The sequence below is a fragment of the Protopterus annectens genome, chromosome 13.part0, assembly GCF_019279795.1.
Source record: "Protopterus annectens isolate FY-2018-M chromosome 13.part0, PAN1.0, whole genome shotgun sequence".
Taxonomy (NCBI): domain Eukaryota; kingdom Metazoa; phylum Chordata; order Ceratodontiformes; family Protopteridae; genus Protopterus; species Protopterus annectens.
In genome coordinates this window covers 180,835,452-180,856,567 of record NC_056747.1, presented here as the reverse complement: position 1 = coordinate 180,856,567, position 21,116 = coordinate 180,835,452, and the positions used below count along the sequence as shown (strand labels likewise).

The following is a 21,116-nucleotide window of genomic DNA, read 5'->3' as shown; positions in this document are numbered from 1 at the left end:
CCAGTGCAGGTAATTTATGCCTCCAACATTTTAAATATTCACTTGCCTCTATCATGCACACACACAGATACAGACTACAGCTCCCTGACTCCCATCAAATTATTCAAAATAAGTCACACCTCACCATTTTTTTTTTTTAGTATCAATAAGTGTAACTTAAAAACCTATAAAAAAAAATTCTTTTTTTGCAGGGCAGCAATCTTTCCAGTTAATGCCTTAACTTTACACACACGTGTATGTACGTGTGTGTATGCGAATATCCTCCGAATACTAGCCAGAGACCAGCCAAGGAAAGGATAATGTAAGTACAAAAAGCTAAATTACACTGCATGAATAAGTGAAAGTTCCAGTAAAACTAACTATAGCACAGAAATAAGAATGAAAGTGATATACATACAGTGAGCACAGTAAGAAATGCATATAAAACATGTACGGGAAAGTCAAAATGTGAAAGGAGAGAGTAAACATGAAAATGAACATATGTGTGCGCATCACAAAGTAAAACCACAATGCCAGAAGTAACAGCAAAGATAATGAAGCTTGCAATAAGAATGTTAATAAGCTGTGGTGCCCCTGTGAATACTTAACAACCAGAAATTTACAAAATGTTCTACAACTTGTAATACCTCTTTCAATGAAAACTTGCTAATATGCATAAGGGACATCAGAGATTAACAATTTTCCATACACTGGAAAAAAATAGATTTTCCATAATAGGCTATTACACAGGTTGGTCACACAAACTACAAAGATAATGAATTCTAAAAAAAAAAAACACTCTGCTAGACTAACACCCAACAAAACATCTGTCCACATGTTTAAATTTATCAACAACTGCCTGGATGAATAGTAGTGTAGATTGTTATGGAATCTACAACAGAGACTTATTAGTTCTGACCCCTGCCATAGTTAGATCACTCAATGTTAATTCTAGTCTTGTTGAAAAGATTTTTGCAAATTTAGAATACCAGAAACAACAATAACCAGATATGATAGGCAGCAGTATGGGCCTTGATTCCTGGACCCATGTTAAAAATTTACATGATGGATGGAAGAGATCTGAATCCTCCTCTTGTCACCAAATATGTACGTAAGAAGTGATTAGCCTTAAGAACTTGTAAAATACACATTACTGCTTTAGGCTACGACTAACTGTCACACCCAGTAAGCTTCACCCTATTAGACATAAAACACATTCATAATTTCTGACTCCTCAGGATTTCATCCATCACCATCCCAGTTGAACACCTTCTACTACAATTTAACAAAACTGAAATACAACCAAACTCAGAGAGACACACACACACACACACACTCACACAATTTTCCAGTAAGGGTTACCAATTCCTTGACAGTGACAGTACCTTTTTTTTCCTGTGTTCACTAACTAGATACCAAGATCTCAGCTAATGATCACTCTTCCAATGGGACAGACATTACTACACTATAACAGCTGATGGCCAATCTCCTTTCAGTAGGGCGGACACCATCAGTCACAGCAATTTTGTAAGGGTGCCCTTTACTATTTGCAGAAATTTGTTATGGATGAACAAATGAAAATTGTTTTACTTTAAAAAGATGCAATTATACATAAATGACAATACTGCATTTTCACAGGGAAAATGTTTTACACAGACTGATGTATGCTAGAAAACATCAACTGTATCTAATTTTTATTTTTAATTACTTGTGCTGGACATCCAAAGTTTAAGGATGAAAATAAAAGTTCAAATCTATGATTTAAGAATACTTATTTAACTTTGTTCCACTCAGTTTAACACATCTAAAAAGCAGTCCCAGACAAAAAGAAGAAAACAAACGGACATCAGCAGCAAGAGATTTCAAACACAAATAGAATCTGTCTTTACAGTTGCTAGAAAGCCCATACGGTGCTGACATACAATGAAGAAGTGTTTCCTGTGAAGAAAACAGTGAGCACAACAACTGTAAACTATTTGGCCTTGGCATCACAGAACTCCCCTAGGATGCCTATACAGCTGTGTCAGACAGAGTTTGAATCCTACTGTCTGTCTTTCTCTGGTGGGGTAAAGACAACCATGAGGTAAAGTCATCCCCAAAGCTGATTCTGGCAGGCCTCTGAGGGACTGAAAGGACTCCTTGCTCTCTGGCCACTAAATTCTTATTGATAAATCTTCCAAGATCACACTATTTTCCTTGCTTCCCTTGTCTATCTCTGTTGGAGGCCATATAAAAGGCTCACATGGGGGAGAGCTAGCCTACACCAAGGCAGCCATATAAAAGACTCACATGGGGGAGAGCTAGCCTACACCAAGGCAGCCATATAAAAGGCTCACATGGGGGAGAGCTAGCCTACACCAAGGCATCAAACTTTTTCTGACCTACGTAGGCACAAAGGCTCTAGACCCTACTAGACAGCCTCTTCTTTTAAAGGTAGCATGGTCGTTACAGGTGGAAACCTGAAACAAACACACAAGATACTGTGTGAATGTCTTCTTGAGCCGGCAATCAGTGTACAGGACTAAAGTTCTGATTTGTTAATGAGCTGCTTCCTGTGCCAAGGGTGCAGGGTTTGAATCGTTCCACCTTAATCTGTCTACTATGTGACCTTGAGCAAGTCACTTAACCAGACAGTGCTTTGAGGCAATTGGGAATACGAGATGGGCATCTTAATGGTATCCTGTACTGTATTCCTTGTAACTACCTATGAACATATACATAATTTGTTTTCAGTATGTACATTTATTACCTTGCTATTGTAGGGAGAGCATGGACCTTTGAAAATTCTGAAAAGCTAATTTCTAAATTCAACAATTATTATACAAATCAGTAATAGTAAACAGCAATAATAAAGCAACAACTGTACATCAAGTCCAAATTGGGTACTTATTCTCTCAATGTAACTGAAAGGGATTGAATAGACAGTGGTGTGAGAACTCTGTGACTGTGTAAGCCTCACCTCCTTGTAAGCCATATTTCAGACTGATACCAGAAGAGGAGGCTATCCACAAAGGGTCTGGAAGTCAGTCCAGAAGGATGGACAAACATCTTCTGCAAAGTCCATAGATAGGTAATACTACTACTACAGCAGTGATCCTCTCAGTGTAGATCTGACATTTCTAAAAGTTCAAAAGCATTTACTGGGTACATTACAAAATGAGGAGTTTCACATCAAACTATGAAATGTCTACTAAAATGCTTCAACAGACAGAGTAACAATGAAATGGTAAAATATAAATGAACCCAACTTAACATATGCTACCCTGCATCTCTTCCACCCCAGCTAGTTATATATACTAACTCTGAGGTAACAATGCATTGGAGATGGACATTATGTTTGGTTTTCCACAATTTCCTTCACTCCAAGTTACTGTGTCCTCAGATATGGTTATTTAATTAGTGAAGGAGTGCAAGACAGAGAAGAACCCCTGCAGAAATAATTTACCTAGTTTCTTCTTTAGTTCATTGTGCTTTTCTATAATTAAATTTTTATCAAATTTTCAGAGACATCCTATGCTGTGGACATACTGATGCACTCTAGAATTACACATCCAAACGTCCAGTATTTCAGAAAGCACTGTCCTACAAAACATTTATTTAAAATGGATAAATATGACACTATTGAACAAAATCAGATAGCTAAAGTGGTAAGATTTAATTAAAAAGAAAGCAAGATGCAATATTCAATATGTTCACCATTGTGCTATGTCAATATGAACTGCTTCAGATAAATGTGTAAAAAAAACAGAACTTGGTAGTACTTTATATTAAAGTTTTGAAGGAAACAGCTTAACTGCTCAACATTCTGGATTCAAAATGCTGTAGCTAACTGCTATACTGCTGAACATACTATACTGCCCTGTACTCTATTAAGAGTTTAAAGCTGTAAAGATATTTTTAATAGGTTTGCAGGGTAATAACATTAGAAAAATTTACAAACATATAAAGGATCAGCTCGGAGCCCTTTCTTATTTGCAATGGTGATGGGACAGGTTGACAGACGAGATCAGACAGGAGTCCCCATGGACTATGATGTTTGCAGAGGACATTGTGATCTGTAGTGAGAGTAGGGAACAGGTGGAGATGACCCTGGAGAGATGGAGATATGCTCTAGAGAGAAGAGGAATGAAGGTCAGCAGGACTAAAACAGAGTAAATGTGTGTGAATGAGAGGGAGGATAGAGGAATGGTGAGGACACAAAGAGTACAGGTGGCGAAGGTGGATGAGTTTAAATACTTGGGTTCAATAGTTCAGAGTAACAGTGAGTATGGAAGAGAGGTGAAGAAGAGAGTACAGGCAGGATGGAGTGGGTGGAGAAGAGTGTCTGGAGTGATTTGTGACAGACAAGTACCAGTAAGAGTGAAAGGGATGGTCTACAAGAGGGTAGTGAGACCAGCTATGTTATATGGGTTGGAGACAGTGGCACTGACAAAAAGGCAAAAGTTTGAGCTGGATGTGACAGAGTTAAAGATTTTAAGATTTGCACTGAGTGTGATGAGGGTGGACAGGATTAGGAATAAGTATATTAGAGGGTCAGCCCAGGTTGGAAGGTTTGGAGACAAAGCCAGAGAGGCAAGATTACGTTGGTTTGGACATGTGCTGAGGAGGGATGCTGAGTACATTGGGAAAAAGATGTTAAGGATGAAACTACCAGGTAACAGGAAAAGAGAAAGGCCTAAGATAAGGTTTATGGATGTGGTGAGAGAGGACATGCAGGTGGTTGGTGTGACAGAGCAAGATGCAGAGGACAGGAAAAAATGGAAACAGATGATCTGCTGTGGCAACCCCTAACGGGAACAGCCGAAAGAGGATGATGATGGAGGTGATGTGATGGTACAAAAAAAAAAAAACTACTTTCTCCAAATGTCACAGAAGATCTGGTTACAAACTTAGTTTTGCAGTATGAAGCCATAATTACTACAGGACAGCACCAAAACTGTGACTGGCACTATCTTGTAGATTTGCCTGGGGTTGAACTCCCACAGGTGATTGCTAGTTGAAGGGCCTTTCAGTACAGCTCTTGGAAATCTGATATTCTGCAACAGAATGACTTAACGGTGATGCACATTTTCAATTTTATGAGCAAAAGCCACTGACCATATTGGAAGTTTCAGGAAGTAAAACACTTTGCAGGAACCTATAAATTATGGTTGTTCATTCCTGCAGTATTCTATACTAAAATTCAGATCCTGGTTTGAAAAGATTAATTCTAATTTGACACACACTGTCTTCAACTGCTACAATCAGTTACCTAGCTTTGTGTTAACTAAAAGTTTAGACACCACATTGTTAGCCTATCATAAAAATTTAATTTCAAAATTAAAAGGCATTTAATGTGGTTCTTCAGTCCAGTTTCTTAGCTGCTCAATACCTCTGTGCCCATACCTCCTGCAAATACATTTCTTTTGTTTTCACTTTGCAGTCTAGACAGACTCCCTTTCAGAACAATAATTAGTAGAAAAACAAAAATAATGACTGCGACTTTACTGGAAATTAAATAATCCAGCAAACTTCAAATGTCATACAATGCCTTTTGAGTGTGTCCAAAATGGCATAAAAGAAAGTCCAGTGTTGCAGTAGTTTAAACTGTATGGATCATATCCTGCAAAGGCGAGACCACTGGCCAGCTTTCTAAGCTTCAGGGTACCTTCCACATGTCCTAACTGCTGCGGGGCATGAGGAGAGCCATACAAAGACAGTAGCTAGGGAGTTAAAAGCCTCTGCTCTGTCTTGCCTCAAGAAGGGAGGCTACAGCCCTGAAAGGTAATGGTAGGAAAGGAAAAATTCAACATATAAACAAAAAATCTATACATCCACACCCTGACAATACACCTAAAACAGAAAAAGGAGGCAGGAGGGAGGGGACAGCTACTGCAGCAGTGATCTGTTAGAACATGCACTGTTACAGTAAGTTTATCTCCACAGCTGTATTATGTTCAACATGAGATCACTGTTGCAGTAGTCTACACTATAAGGGTAGGCTGCCAAAGTTTAGGATTGTATAGGGAGGTAGAACGAATTTAGTGATCCAGGAGCCCTGGGAAATGGTCCTAGTAAAGCCTCTACTGGACCTGGAAAAGGAACCCAGTTTGTAATACATTGTGAAAGTATGTAGAGAAGATCAAAATGCTGCCTTTAGAATACTTCTATAGTCCATCATTTCCAAAAAGACGCAGAACAAGCCAAAGCCCTGGCAGAATGGGGCCTAACCTGCTGGAATTCGCATGATATGATGAGCAAAGCAGAAAAAATTAGCATGGGACAAAAATCTGGAAATTGCCTGCTTTGACACAGATTGTCCTTTTTTCTTAAATTCATAGGAAACAAAAAAACTGATTGGCCTGCTTGAAGGATTTTGCTCTCTCCAAGTAGTATATGAGCCGCTTGTGGACATACAGCATATGCAAGATTCTTTCTCTCTTGTTTATATTTTTTGGTTCTGGGAAAAATACAGAGAGAGATTAACAGAATGGTTCATGGTAAATTCTGAAACCACTTTAGGCATAAAAGGAATATATGTTCTCAAAGAAACACTGTCTTTGTGGAAAATGAGATTGGATTGACTCACCACAACAGCTTGTAACTCAAGACACTCTTCTTGCACAAGTCAGAGCACATAGTTTTCCAAGTCAAGAACCTCAAATTGGCCTGTTGAGTTGGTTCAAAATGAAGAAGTGCTAGTTCTTCAAGCACAAAGGTAAGATGCCAAGGTGAAGCCACCCATTTCCTAGGTGGACGGGTATAGGTTCGTAGGTTGCTACTAGGCTATCGGTCCTAGGGCCTATATAAGTCTAGCCATAAGAATTCCCTGGTTATTTCTTCCCACAATATTTACTTCCCTGGACCCCTGTCTAGCACGGTGACTGATGTGATCCCCGGGGTGAACTTCCTATTTCCCATCCAATCATCAAGGTTCTTTTTGAAGAGGGTCAAAGAGGTGCTCTGCTTGACATGTATGGGCAGTCTATTTCAGAGTCTAGAGAGTGTCTGGGTCAGGAACCTATCCCTCCAGCATGTTTTATTCATTGTGAAGACAAGGTTTAGATCCCTGAAGCGTGTGGCTCTGAGGGATTGGGATTTCTTTAAGTGTAGCATGTCCAACAGCCCTGGGTTTGACATGGCCTTGTATGTTAAGCAGAGATTGCCTCTGAGTAGACGATATGCGACAGAGTACAGCTGGAGTTTTTTTAGATGGTCAGTATAGAGCATCTGCTTTAGGTCTGTGACTCTTTTAGTGAGGTATTTTAGTGAGGTATTTCTGCGGCTTTTCTGGTTGTTGAAGGTATCTTGAGAGGTACATACCAAACGGGGTGTTGTATTCTATAATGGGTCTAATGAGGGATGAGTGCAGTGGGACAATGACCACGTTTATTCTGGATGAAAAGCCCTTAGTGATGAGGTGTGCCACATAGAAGGATTTCCTGACTGTTGTGGCGATGTGGTTATCAAAGGTGAGACCACTGTCCACCTGTGTCCCTAAATCTCTTATCACACTTTTGGTGTTTAGTGTACTGCCACCTATGTGGTAATTCACGGGTACATGTTTTTTCCTAAAGGGGATAATTATACATTTCTTGGCATTGAGCTTGAGCCCATGGCTCTGGTACCAAGCATCTGTTTCTGTAAGGCCCTTTTGTAGAATATCCACATCATTTGGAGATTCAATAATGGCTCCCAGTTTGCAGTCATCTGCAAATTTTGTTAGCCAGAGTCCCTTAGTGTTGGACTGTACTTCAGAGAAGTAGATACCAAACAAGAGCGGTCCCAGGAATGAACCCTGAGGCACTCCACTTGTCACTTGTCTGGAGCTGGATTTGGAGTCGGCTACTTTTACAGTGTGGGTTCTGTCAGTAAGCCAGTTGGCAACCCATTGAGTGACGTAGGGATTAATGCCCAGCTTACTAAATTTATCTATGATTCCAGAGTGGGGGATGGTGTTGAAGGCCTTGGCGAGGTCCAGATAGGCTGTGTGGACCCTCTTACCCTCGTCCACAGCTCTGGAGATTGATTCAAAGAAGTCAGTCAGGTTCAGGAGTCAAGATCGGCCCTTCACAAACCCAAACACGGTGGGGTCTAGTGTTTGAAGGTTGCCAATGTCTTTGTTTATAAGTTCCATGATAATACGTTCCATGGCCTTGCAGATCAGGCTCGTCAGACTGATGGGGAGGTAGTTCCCTGGAACCAAGGTTGATCCCCTTTGTGGAGTGAGATAACTGTAGCTCTGCGCCACTTAGTGGGCACGAAGCCTGAGGTGAGGCTACAAATAAACATGACACTTAGGTGAGGTGCCAGTTCATTTTGTAGCTCATGTAGTACACAGCCCGGGATGTTGTCTGGTCCCATGGATGCTGTATTCTTAGCTTTGGAGAGTGCATTTTTTACCTGTGTGGCCGTTATTACCAGAATTTGGCAATCTTTCAGTACTGAGATAGGCCCTTTAGAGGATGAGAGGGGGGTGAAGTTGGCACTGAATCGATCTGCCAGGATATTGGCAATATCCTTGGGATCAGTATATTTAATGCCATTCTGTTGTAGCTCAGAGCAGATCTGAGCATTGCCATTTAGATTCTTGACATAGCTATAGAATGCCCTGAGGCTGTCTTTGGAATCTTTGGCAATTTTATTTTCGTAACTAGCTTTGGAGGATTTTATGAGGAATCTAGGCTTCTTACTGAGGCTAGTAAGGGAGATTCTTTGCATCCTGGGATTTTCCTCTTTTCTGCAACAGTTTCTTCCTTTTGTTGTAAAGTTTGTTTATGGCAGGGGACCACCAAATTGGCTTCCTTTTTTTGGAGAAGAGTGTGTTGGTTCTATTTGGGATGGCACAATTCATGCACAAGTGGATGTACTCGTACAGTGCCTTAATGTAGGATTCTGCAGTCAAACTTTCAGTGCCCGTCTGCATGGGTGTCATGAAGTTTGTCGCTTTTGACTTGAGTAGCATGAAGTTGTCTTTGGAGAAGTTTTTTACGGAGGTTTCCTTATTGGGGGGTGGGGGTGGGATATGAAGGATGATTAGCTTATGGTCAGACCTGACCAACGAGGGGGTGACCATAGGTATAGAGCATCGATTTCCCATGTTGGCAATGACCAGGTCTAGGATACTGGAGCCCCTGGTGGGACTATGGATTAGTTGATTCAGGCCATTGGAATTTATGAATTCCAAGAACCATTGGGCAAAGGTGTTGGTACACGAGAATTTTTCCCAGTTAATGGCAGGGTAGCTGAAATCACCCAGTATTAGGGTGTTTGGTTATATCTTAATATTTTCCAGTATGTTTAGAAAGGTCTAGTGAGAATCTTGGGGCATGGTGGGGGATCTGTAGCACGTGACAATATGGATTGCAATCTTACCTAGTTTTAGGTGCACTTGGAGAATTTCAGATGCATTGTGTTGGGCAACTAGCCTGGTGGTGTGAATATTCTTGGTGAATATGGACACTCCTCCGCCTTTAGTGTGTATGTAAAGCCCCTTTCAAACACTGCTTGACTCGAGGACAGGAAGGAAGGGGGATTTGTAAGGATAGACAAATAGAAATGGCCTAAAGAAAAATCTTGAGATAAAAGAAAGAAAGGCAAGAGAATAGTAAATCTCACAAATATTCTACAACCAGAGGCATCACGGCCTTGACATTAATAACAAGGCCCTAAGCATGCAATCAGTCATGAGGGATTGGGCACCCAGGTTGATAGCAAACTGACTTTTGACTACCATATTGCCTCTGTTGTACGGAAAGCTATCTACATGGCCCACCTCATTAGTAAGGGTATCTCATCCAGGGACAAGGAGGTCATAACATCCCTGTACTCTTCCCTTACAAGACCCATTATTGAGTACAATGCCCCTTTTGGCATGTACCTCACAAAGCACATACAGCAGCTGAAGAGATCACAGAGGTTCCTCACCAGGAGAATCCAGGGCTTCAATCATCTACCCTACACAGACAAGCTTAAAGCCCTGTCCTCTACTCAGTCTCATACAGACTCCTCAGAGGTGACCTATGTCTGACATACAAAGCTATCTCAGACCACGCCTTGATGGGAGTGCTGCATATCCGCAAGTCAAGCTTCACTCTAGTAACCTGCACATGCGACCTCAACCTGGTCTGTGACATCAGTAAGACTTATTGGTGAGACAGATTTGTGTCCCAGAGACTCCCTCTTCTGTGGAAAATACTCTTTCTCCACATCAAGCAGAGTACCTCATTAACCCTTTTGGATAATTGGATGGGGAACAGAAAATACACCCCTGGGATTCCACCTGCATCCCTGCTACACAGGGGCATCGGGTGCTGACTTGGAACATTGTCTAAATTCTTGGCTAGGCTTGTAAGGGCCTCTGGGCTTGTAGCCTATTAACTTCCAATGATCCTATGGTTCTAAGTATGGCACCAACCAGAAACTTTTCCACTTGCTCATATATGACTTCCTAGCAGCAGGCTTTTTAGCCCCCTTAAGTACCTGCTGCCTGTCCTCAGAAAAGATAGTCAACTGAAATGTTTTCAGGTTGGGGTGCATCAAGCAACCCTATCTTGTTTGAGTAAATCCAGACTGTGATAATTGTCCTTGGCTGTTTTCAAAAAGAAGGGAGAACCACTGTTTCCTGGACTAAAAATGGAGTCACCATCGCTATCTTTGGGAAGTATTTCTAGATCATTACAAGAACTAGTATTAGTGGGAAGTGTGGAAAAGCATTACACAACATTCCCATCCCTGGGAATATGAAAGCATCTATATTCCAGGTCTGTTTGAAAGGAATCCTGTTGCAAAATGTATTTAACTGTCTGTTGTGAATGGAGGTAAACAGATTTATTTGAGGTATTCTCTACAGTTATATCAACTCCTGGAAAACCCCAGGGCATGCATTCCATTTGTGAGGGCCTGTCCCAGTCTTGTTCAACTTGTTTGCTATATCACTTTGCTCTGACAGAATGCATGAAACCTGAAGTGTCAATAGCGAGCCAAATTGCTAATTCCCATGCAAGTCTGCAAGGATGGTAAGATCTGGTAACCCCTTGTTTGTTTGTTTATATACTACATCACTGTGGTGCTGTTTGTGATAACTTGTAGAGGTGCTGGTGCCCAAAAAGGCTTTTAGAGCACTGACACATGCCAACATCTCTGATATTCATGTGCTTTTGTCTGTCCTATTTGTCCCATAAACCTTGCACTTTCACCTCTTTTGATACAGCTCCCCCCACCAAGCAAAGCTTGAGGCATCTGTTATGACTTACCGAAAGGGAGGTAAAAGGGAGAAGGGGGAACCCAGGTTGAGAGGAAAACTGGCCCTCCCACAGCAGTACCTCCTGTTTTACAAACCCCAGCAAAGGGGGTGCTGATGCTTTGACAAGACTTACCTGAGATGCCACTGAATTTTTCTCATGTCTGACAAAGAGAAGCATGATAACCCATAGAGGATGTGAAGCCCCTAATCCGGAAAAATGCCCTGGTGGATGTCAGAGATTGGATGGAAAAGCTCTGGAAGATTTCTTTGTACAGTTCTACTTTGTCTGGAGGATGAAAAGCTCTTTATAGGGACATGTGTAAGAGATATCCAGGGAAAAACTGTTCTCTGGGAAGAGTAAAAGACAATTTTTATAAGTTTACTTAATCTCCCAGACTAAGCAGGACTTCTTGATGTTGTTGTGTCTTACGGGTTTTCCCGGTTAGGGGTCGCCACAGTGGAACTCCCGTCCGCTAATGATTGGCAGTAGCTTTTTACGTGCTGAGTTGCCAGCCCTGACGCACAACCTTCAACGAAGGTACGCCCATTCACGCATGTCTCCACACAGAAGACGCTCTAGCTGAGAACAGGACAACGTCTTACTGTGAGACGACAACGCTACCGCAGCACCACCACCGAGGTAAGCAGGACTTCTTGATGTATGTCTGGGAATCTTGACAGCTGGAACAATAATCTACAAATAAAAGACAATTACATAACTATGCAAAGATGTGAATGCCTTGTAGTCTGTAATAAGCAATTGCTGGCACCAGACACTTTGAAAACACCCTTGATTTAGAAGGCAGACTAAAGGATAAGACAAAAGAACTGATGGTATAAGCCAGTTGCAAAAAACCTTTAAAAAGTCTGAAATCTTTGCAAACAGGTTATGTGATTACAAGCATCTTGTGTGAGTAGTAACAAGGTTTGAAAGGATAATGTTTTGAAGTTTGGGAGGTTGACATAGTGATTGAGAAGGGATAGATTTAGGGACTGGTCTCCAAGTTGCCTCTTTCTTTAGAACTAGAAAGATCCTTGAATACAATCCTGTGCCCATCTAATATGAAGCCACCAGCTCTATGATCCCTAAGACAACGTGTCTTCCGAACTCAAAGGAAACAGGAATGGCTGGTTTACTGGAAGATAACAGATCCCCTAGAAAGGAGGAAGGGGATATCACTGCCATCTGTACCCCTGTCGTTGGGGAAGATTAAGGCTTAGATTGATGGGATAGATTTAAATGGTTGCCAGGGTGGGGGTGTCTTGAAGAAGCAAATGGACATTGTCACTTTTTGGACTGTGCTTAGCTCTGGGAGCTCCCCTTCTTCTTCTTAGGGCATCCATGCGATTGATTTTTAAAACTCTGTTTATTTGAACCTTGCTGAGACTGTTTATTGCTTCTTGAAAAAGGATCCTAAATTAGAACGAAAGTATAAGAGAAAGTACAGAAAAGGAGGGTGGAAACAATTTTTAACCCCTTGAATATGTTTCTCCTCTTTCATCAAATCTTTAAGGACCTCAACAGCAGAAGTGCCAAAGAGGGCATCTTTAACAAGGGGGAAATGTTAGATTTCAGCATTCATATCTGCTATTAAATTTTGGGAATGGAACCAAACCAAATCTTCTCATAACTGGACTGTTAAAAGCCGCAGAATCACAGGAGCACTTTTAACAAGTGATTAATTACATGAGAAGCAGACAAAAGTAGGGAATTTAATGAAGTTTTAACCTCCAAATATAGAAGGTTAACAGTTAACTTTCTCATGTTCTCAAAAGATGCCAGTAAAAACTAACATGTGAATCTGGCAATTCAGAATTTTAAAATTAATGTAGAGAAAAATTAACTTTCTTTCCAAACTGGTCAACTGGTCAAAAGCATTCCCATTCTGTCAGACGGAATGTAGTTAGCATTCACAATACGTTTAGTAGCATACGGCTCTGAAAAGGAAACAGCAGGATATGATTTGGGATTAGAAAACAGATATCCATCCATGTGTCTGGAACCATGCAAAAAGCAGTTCAAGGAACTAGCATCTTGAACATTTGAGAACACAAGTAAATCACTGTAATCTTTGTTAATGCATAAAGTTCTAGTGTAGTGATGAGCAGACACTTCTAAATTCTAAAAGGACACCAGAACTTGTGAAAGATTACTCTGCATTCAAAATCTTTTCCCACCGTCACTCAAGCTCCACTCTTCTGACACATTTCTATTTCCCCCAACTGAAACAATAACAACACATCTGAAAATAAGAAATGGTAAAGGACTTCCTTCACCATAGATGTGACACATTCTACAACTAAAGCAAACGGAGGAGGGTTTCCTGCAAAGATTAAAGTACATACAATACAATCAAACAAAGCGATAAACTTTGACTTTAATGATGTTAAATCAGCATTTCCATCTTTATAAATAACAGACTTCTTCAAATTAAACCTTGTCAAACAAGAAACCTTTTTATACAATAATAAAATCACATGATCTAATTAAAAAGTTACATACAAAATGTACACTGACACACCTCTTTTTTTTAAAAAAACATTCTGTATTGTAAAATGTTGACCCTTATATTTCAGAAATGCTATACGGCAAAAACAAAGTAAATAACCAAAATATACTTAAAAAATATTTTATAGAATGCTGAAAATCGTGAAATAATAATCACGTGAAGCTTACTAATAAACCATTCATCATTACCCTATCTCACAAGTGACCTTAATTTTAGCAGGCATGTAATGGATGAAACTTCATTCAACTCTGGTCTACCAGCAGCATTCAAGCACAGTTGCCAGGTTAATTCTTTATTTTCCAAAAGTAAGGGCCATGCCCCTCCTCTTGGATTCGGGACTACTCTCTCCAATACTACAAATCTGGATTTATGTTCTGGATGTTCACTGGTGTGTTTAAACAGTGTGTTTCTAACTTTATTTTTCCTGATCTCACAGTAATGCTCATATATTCTCTTTTTTAGTTTGCGTTCAGGTTGAATGAAGTTTTGGTATTAAGCAAAGTATAACGCGTTTGTTTCTTCTGTTTTGTTAGTTTGGTACATTTGTATCGTCACAACAAACTGCTACACTCAATCAAAAACAACTATAAAAAAGGAACTGTACACTGATAAGGTTTGCAACACTGGAAACTGCTTCAAAGGCATGGGATACTGAAAAGTGAAAGTCTCAACAAAAATATTACTTTCTCAAAACAAAAAGCACTTGGGAAACAGCAAATGCTGTTAGTTTCTGCCTCCCAACCTCCATCTCTTCAAACACCACCAAACCTTAGATTAAAACTGCAGTGATCTTGTAGAGTAAGAGTTACTGTGAGTAAAACAACCTCTGCAGTCATTTTTGTGAAACCAGCTAGCTGAAGCAATAAAAACTTTTGTCTACTGGGGTAAACACGTTACTCTTCTGATAAAGACCAATCAAAGATCCTGTAAGATGGAGCTACCACAAAGGCCTACTGAAAATTACAGCAAGAGAGACACCAAGATTTAATAAATAGCCCTCAGGACACTCACTGTATCTCTAAGAAACATGCACTAAATCTTGGATTTGGGGATATAATCTGTGGTATACAGATGTAATTCTGTTTTCTTATACTTTTTCCTGTTGGTGACAACATGTAACAACACTTGATCTGTACAGAAAAAGTCTTCACTTATGCTTACCTTGCATAGTGTTTCTACATTAAGAAAAAAAAATCAACTTCTAAAAATAATAAGGCAGAATAGCAGTGCTAAGTTAATTAGTTGTTAGCACATTATATCCTGCAGATTTCAATTTAATTCCTATACTCTCCAGCTGCTTGTCAGAGCTTGTAGAACTAATGATAAATCCCATGGTTGAATAGGTTCTCTAAAAGGTGGCTTCAGATGATTCACACCTTTTATGAAGGTCTTGCACAATTTGTGGGACATAAGAGAGGAATCTTGGACACCCTTATGAAAATTAGAAATCGCAGCCAAATGAACTCTAATGGCAGAGGCCGACAGACCCGACTGAAAAAGGTCGGCCAGATATAGTCTAGTATTATCGACACTGGTGTTGAGAAGGGATCTACTTGTTTATCTTTCAGCCAACAGGGGAAATCTTTTCCACTTACTCAGATAAGTAATTCAAGTGGAAGACTTATGAGATGCAATGAGAATGTCACGTACTGGTAAAGAAAGATCATTCTGCCTGGCAATCAAGGGAATTGGAGTAGCCAAGCCGTGAGCTTCAGGATGTTCAAGTTGGGATGAATCAGGTTCTGTGGATGTGAGATCAACTCCGGGGTTGGATGGAGAATCCATGGTCAATCTAGTAGGTGAGGCCAAAGGAAGGGGAACCAAATCTGTCGAGGCCAATATGGTGCTATGAGGATCACCTTGCTCTTCAACAGACAGGTTTTCTTCAGAAACGGGGGAATGAGGGGAAAGGGTGAGAATGCGTAAAGAAGACCCGAGGGCCAATCGCGGACTACAGCGTCCCTGGGTGACTGTCCCGGAGGGGGAATCAGGGCGAAGTAGCTGCTGCATTTGTAGTTGGTCGGGGATGCAAAGAGGTCACAGCAAGGACGGCCCCAGCGGTGGAAGATCTCATACACTATCAAGGGATTCAGGGACCACTCGTGAGGTTGAAGAATGCACCTGCTGAGTCTGTCTGCTATCACGTTGGAACTCCTGGGAATGTGCGTTGCTAGAAGAAAACGGTTGGTAGCTATCGCCCATTGCCATATCCTCATGGCCTCTCGACAAAGGGGGTAAGATTTGGTTTCACCTTGCTTGTTGATGTACCAGACCACTGCCATGTTGTCTGATTGAATCGCAATTGTCCCAGACGGCAGTAGGGGATGGAATGCTTGCAATGCCAGAAGCACCGCCCTCAGCTCTAGAACATTTATATGCAGATGGGCCTCCAGTTCAGACCAAGTGCCTTGGACTGTCTGTCCCTGACATAGCCCCCTCCCCCACCCCATCAGGGAGGCGTCTGTGGTCACTGTGGCCTTGGGTTGCTGGTGGGAGAAGGGGCGAGACCACTGTGACAGACTGTGTGTCATCCACCAATTTAAATCCTGTTTGCACCTGTGGGTTATACGGATTATGGCTGAAAGAAGATGCTGAAAGGGATACCATTGGGCGAGTAATAGCCATTGTAGAAGCCTCATGCGAAACCTGGCCAGGGGGACAATGGTAACGGTGGCTGCCATGGAACCCAACAACTGTAGAGCTAAGTGAGCTGTAGATTTCTCCCTTGAAAGGATTGGAATCAGTTGTTGCTTTATCCTTAAAATTCTGTGCTCTGGAATGGCAGCTCTGCAGTTCTTTTGTGTCCAAGATAACCCCTATGAATTCTGTCAACTGAGATTGGGTGAGATTGGATTTTTGCCAGTTTATGGTTATGCTTAGCCTTTGTGCAGTGAAGAGAGTATGCCAGGACTTCTTGTAATAGATGTCTGGTGGGGGTGGAAATGAGCCAGTCGTCTAGGTATGGAAACACCTGGAATCCTTGAAGTCGCAAGTGAGCTGTGACAACTGCCATGCACTTTGTGAACACTCTGGCGGCTGTAGAGAGTCCAAAGGGCAGTACTCTGAACTGGTAATGACTGGCTCCTGCACGGAAGCGCAGAAATCTTCTTGATGGCCTGTCCACTTTTATGTGGTAGTACGCATCTTGAAGATCTATCGAGCACATCCAAATGTCTTTTTCCAAAAGTGGGAGGATAGACTGTATTGTGACCATCCGGAATTTTTGTACTCTCACAAACTTGTTCATTACACTGACATCCAAAATTGGTCTCCAGTCCCCGGTTTTCTTTGGCACCAAAAATAGTCTTGAGTAGAATCCGGATCCTATCTGGTCTGGAGGGACTATTTGGATGACTCTCTTTCTTAGCATCTTTTCTATCTCTAATGCTGCTTTTTCCCTTTGACTGGGTGGAATGTTGGGAAGGTTTTTTGACGGGACGGGACAAAGATCGAAGGGGATATGATAACCTCTGGTTATAATCCTTTGTACCCAAGAATCGGTGGTGATGGTTAGCCAGGCAGAAGGGTACAAGGAGAAATGTCCCCCAACCACCTCCAGAGGAAAGGAGTTGGGCCGCTCTTCAGGGGCGCTGATAGGATTGGCCAGGGAAAGAATCCCTGGAACCCTGGTTACGCGGACCCCCTCTGACCCGAAAGGAGCGTCTTCCCTGAGAGTTTCCCCCTCTGCCTCTAGGGGAGAACTCGGCCTGTGTGTCACGGAAAGGACCCTGAGATTTTTTGAACCATATCTTCCCACTCTTTTGGTTTCAGGAGAAAGTATGTTGAGGGGAAGAATAACGGACACCTACGGCAGAAAGGGTCTTACCGTCCTGTTCACATCTGGCCAGTGTGCTTTTAACTTTGGGTCCAAACAACGAGGAGGGCTCAATGGGAGCATTAAGAAAGGAAGCCTTAAAGGGTTCCGCGAAATTGCACGAGCGCATCCATGTGTGTTGTCTTAAGACCGCAGCTGAACCCACTGCTCTAGCTGCTCCTTCTGATGGGTGAGATATCAGTCGCATAGAGGAGTTAGATAATGACTCAATGGTAGCCAGCTGAGAGGCCACTATCATGGACCTCATCAGACACGGCACCAGCCAAGGTTTCAGAGAGCTCAGAAATCAGATCCCTTTGAAGCCTGGTAAAGTGTGCCATATAATTCAGGGACCTGATAGTAAAGGTCGCTGATGCAAAGGTCCACTTCCCTATCCTGTCTAGGGCCCGGGACTCTCTGTTAGGTGGACAGACATTCTGGCTTTCTTCTTCTGCCAGATCCTTTATTGTTGCGGCCGCCACCACCAAAGCATCCACGGGAAGACCTTTTGACCAATGGGGATCCGTAGCAGGAGGGGACAAAATCTTATCTGGCCTCCGGGGAATAGCTTCGAAGTTGTCAGGAGCCTTCCACGCACGCTGCACAACAAGCCTGACAAACTCATCGGCAGGTGGAGTAACCCAAGAGGTAGGGGGCCGGGCACGAAAGGCCTGCAGGAACACAAGATTCCTCAGAGGTCGGATTAGGGGACTGCCAGTCACCTCTCTGTTTCAGGATTTCGAGGATATCACCAAGGGATACCTCAGAGAGTGACCGAGGGGATCCTTCCCCCTCATCAAAATCTGTGTCTTCAGTGAGGTACTCCTCTGTGGAGTCCATGTGTTTCCTCTTACACAAACTTTTCCGGTGAACTTCCTCAGTGGGAGAAGCTGGGAAGACAGTGGAAAAGGGGTTTCCTGTGGGAAAAAGTCCTGAGGCCATTGCACCCGGTGTCCGCTCGGTGCGACTTGTGAAACCAGTGTACAAGAGGAGGGCAGAGGGATAGACAGTTCAGTAAAGCCAGCAGCAGCGAAGGCCTTCTCCATCAGTTGGAAGGCTGGTCCACCTGAAGAGGAGTGAGTGTCTAGGACAGGGGTCACCCCTCACCTAAGTGGCTCAGCCTGGTGACCCGGAGTCCCTGGATGGCTGTGGAGCAGCAAACTATGCGTGTCACAACTGACATCCTGGGTCGTAGCAAAACTTTCCTGCCACGAAGGCAACTGCGGTTCCTTATTGAGATCCATAAAGGGGACCGCAGAAGGGGAAGACTGTGCTATATCCATGGACTTCAAAGGCAGTGAAGGAGGAGAATAAGAAGGGGTCTTTGGAGACGGGTGATCACCTCCCAAGGAAGGATAGTTCCTGGGGGTGGGATACCTCTGGCCAAGAGTACCTGGTTCACAAGACACAACACATCATGTTCGGAAAGGCTTCTAGTGGACCTCATGGAAACTGAGGGAGAAACAGGCCTGTCCACAAAAGAGGCAAACTTGGTGCCCATCTCACCAGTCCACACCGAAAACAACGGTGCTGAGAGAGAGTGGACGACGGGAGTCCGCACCGAAGAAGTCATCGGTGCCGATGTCATGGTCTGCACCGACAGAGATCGGTGCCGAAGTGGTTGTCGGTACCGAAGACGGAACCGACAAAACTGGAGTCAACAATAAAGTTGTCGGTTCCGAGGAAGATCTCGGAGCCTACGTGGTCAGGGTCTGCTCCAACTGAACGGTCGGTGCCGATACAGTGGTAATAGTCTGAACTGAGGAGCCCCTCGGTGCCGATATAGTGAAGGCTGCAGGAGAAGATGGCGCCGAGATCACTAATGGAGCCGAAGGCCTCGGTGCCGAAAGTCTAGGCACCGAAAACACTGGGGCTGACTGAGTGAGCTCCACAGCCGAAACTTTAGCCTTTTTAGGAATTGGTTGGCGGGAGTCCCCAGCTGGGGATGAAGGCAAAGATTTAGCCTTGGTAGGAACATCCAAGGTTTTCTTATAGGCTCTAGGAGGGGTTGAGGCCTCCGACCCAGAAATAGCCTCTGAAAAGGGAGATTTAAAAAGTCCCTTCAGTATCAGCTTGTTTTTCCTTTCCAACAAGGTTCTATTTGAAAAATTCTCACAAATAGTACGGGGTGGCTCAACAGAGAAATGGGACGCCCCCAAACAATAAACGCACAGAGTGTGCATCAGAAGTAGGTAGCTTGTGTCCACAATCAGAACACCGTTTAAACCCGGACTACCTTTCTTATCTGCCATAACAGCTAAAATAGAAAGCAGAAAAGGGTACCAGCAATGGTACAAAAGAGTACTCTAAGGTATGAGAAAAAAAGGGAAGAATTACCAACGATGGTAAGGAGAATTTACTTCACGGTAAAAAGATAGAGAAAAGAGAAGAAAAACCTAAAAAAAGTATGATTGCTAGATGCGATAGGGTAAGAGACAATGAAACAGAAACTTTTCTGACAGAAAAGTAAAATAAATGGTTATTAAACAACAAACAACTGTACTTCGCTCAAGAGAAGCAGCTTGACACGACCGAATGGCAATGCGGCAAATGAAATCTGAGGTAACAGGGAGAGGGGGGATTGTGGGTAAGAGTTTAGCTCGAGAGTTTGAAGCTGATGCGAGCTTGGAAAATGGCCGGCTCGGTTCCGACATCGGAACAGATACCCTATGCGTAAGGAATGAACGAGGATTAACAATATCAGATCAATAGGTTTTGCATCAATATGCATTTTATGAAGTTTGAGAAGCATTCAACTCTGTCTGGCATTACCGACTGACTGTCATCCTAGCCGATTTACCGGAGAATAAAAAATCTAAATGACAGACAGGGAAAATATAAGGCAACATCAGGAATGTTCTGCAGAACCAGGGATAGTTACAAGCTACAGCCCAGGTCAGCTAAGAAAACAGCCAGCGGTACTTAGTTGGTCTTTTCTGGTTAAAAATATAAATAATAAATAAAATAAGGTGTTTACCAATTTTCTTTTCATGCTTAATAACAGCAGCATTCCTCTAAGCAGTGAAAGGCTGGCTGTGCCAAGATCACGCACCAACAAAGGGGAACACTATGTGAGCAGTGACAAAGCACTGCTCAACACACGCGATAATCACAATCAACACATTTACAGCTTTGGTACTTAATACTAAGGCACAATGCCGATACAAAGACAGGTAAGTAAAGAGATACATCAACTGCAATGTAAATTTACTGTGCAGAAGGTCAGAAAAAGGCATACACAACTCAGCCACAGTAAGTTTTGTATGGTGCTACTACAGTCTTTTCCCCTTACAATGCATTTTCAGGGCACCAAAGTAGTTTGTGTGTTTATATCAACGCACGCACCTGCAAGGGCTTTTTCTTTTGGGGGGTTAATAAACAAATCTCTCATTATTCCTACACAGTAAGTAAACGTATCAGTAGTTGCTTATGGAGCTGGGTAAGTATCCAAACATTTGTTTATGGCTGAAAGTGTCCTGACCTAGCCACTGCTCATCTATAATCCATTCTGACTACAAAGGTAAGGTGGAGGAGACATAACCCAAGGCTAATGTCACTCAGAGACTACAGCACCACAAAAATCTCAGTG

At 42.4% G+C, this 21,116-nt stretch overlaps 1 protein-coding gene across 2 annotated transcripts in view; it reads right to left on the bottom strand.

The window, feature by feature from the left end:
* Positions 1-21,116, bottom strand: part of MAST3 (microtubule associated serine/threonine kinase 3) — a 1,680,970-nt gene that overhangs the window by 345,615 nt on the left and 1,314,239 nt on the right. The window lies entirely within an intron of this gene.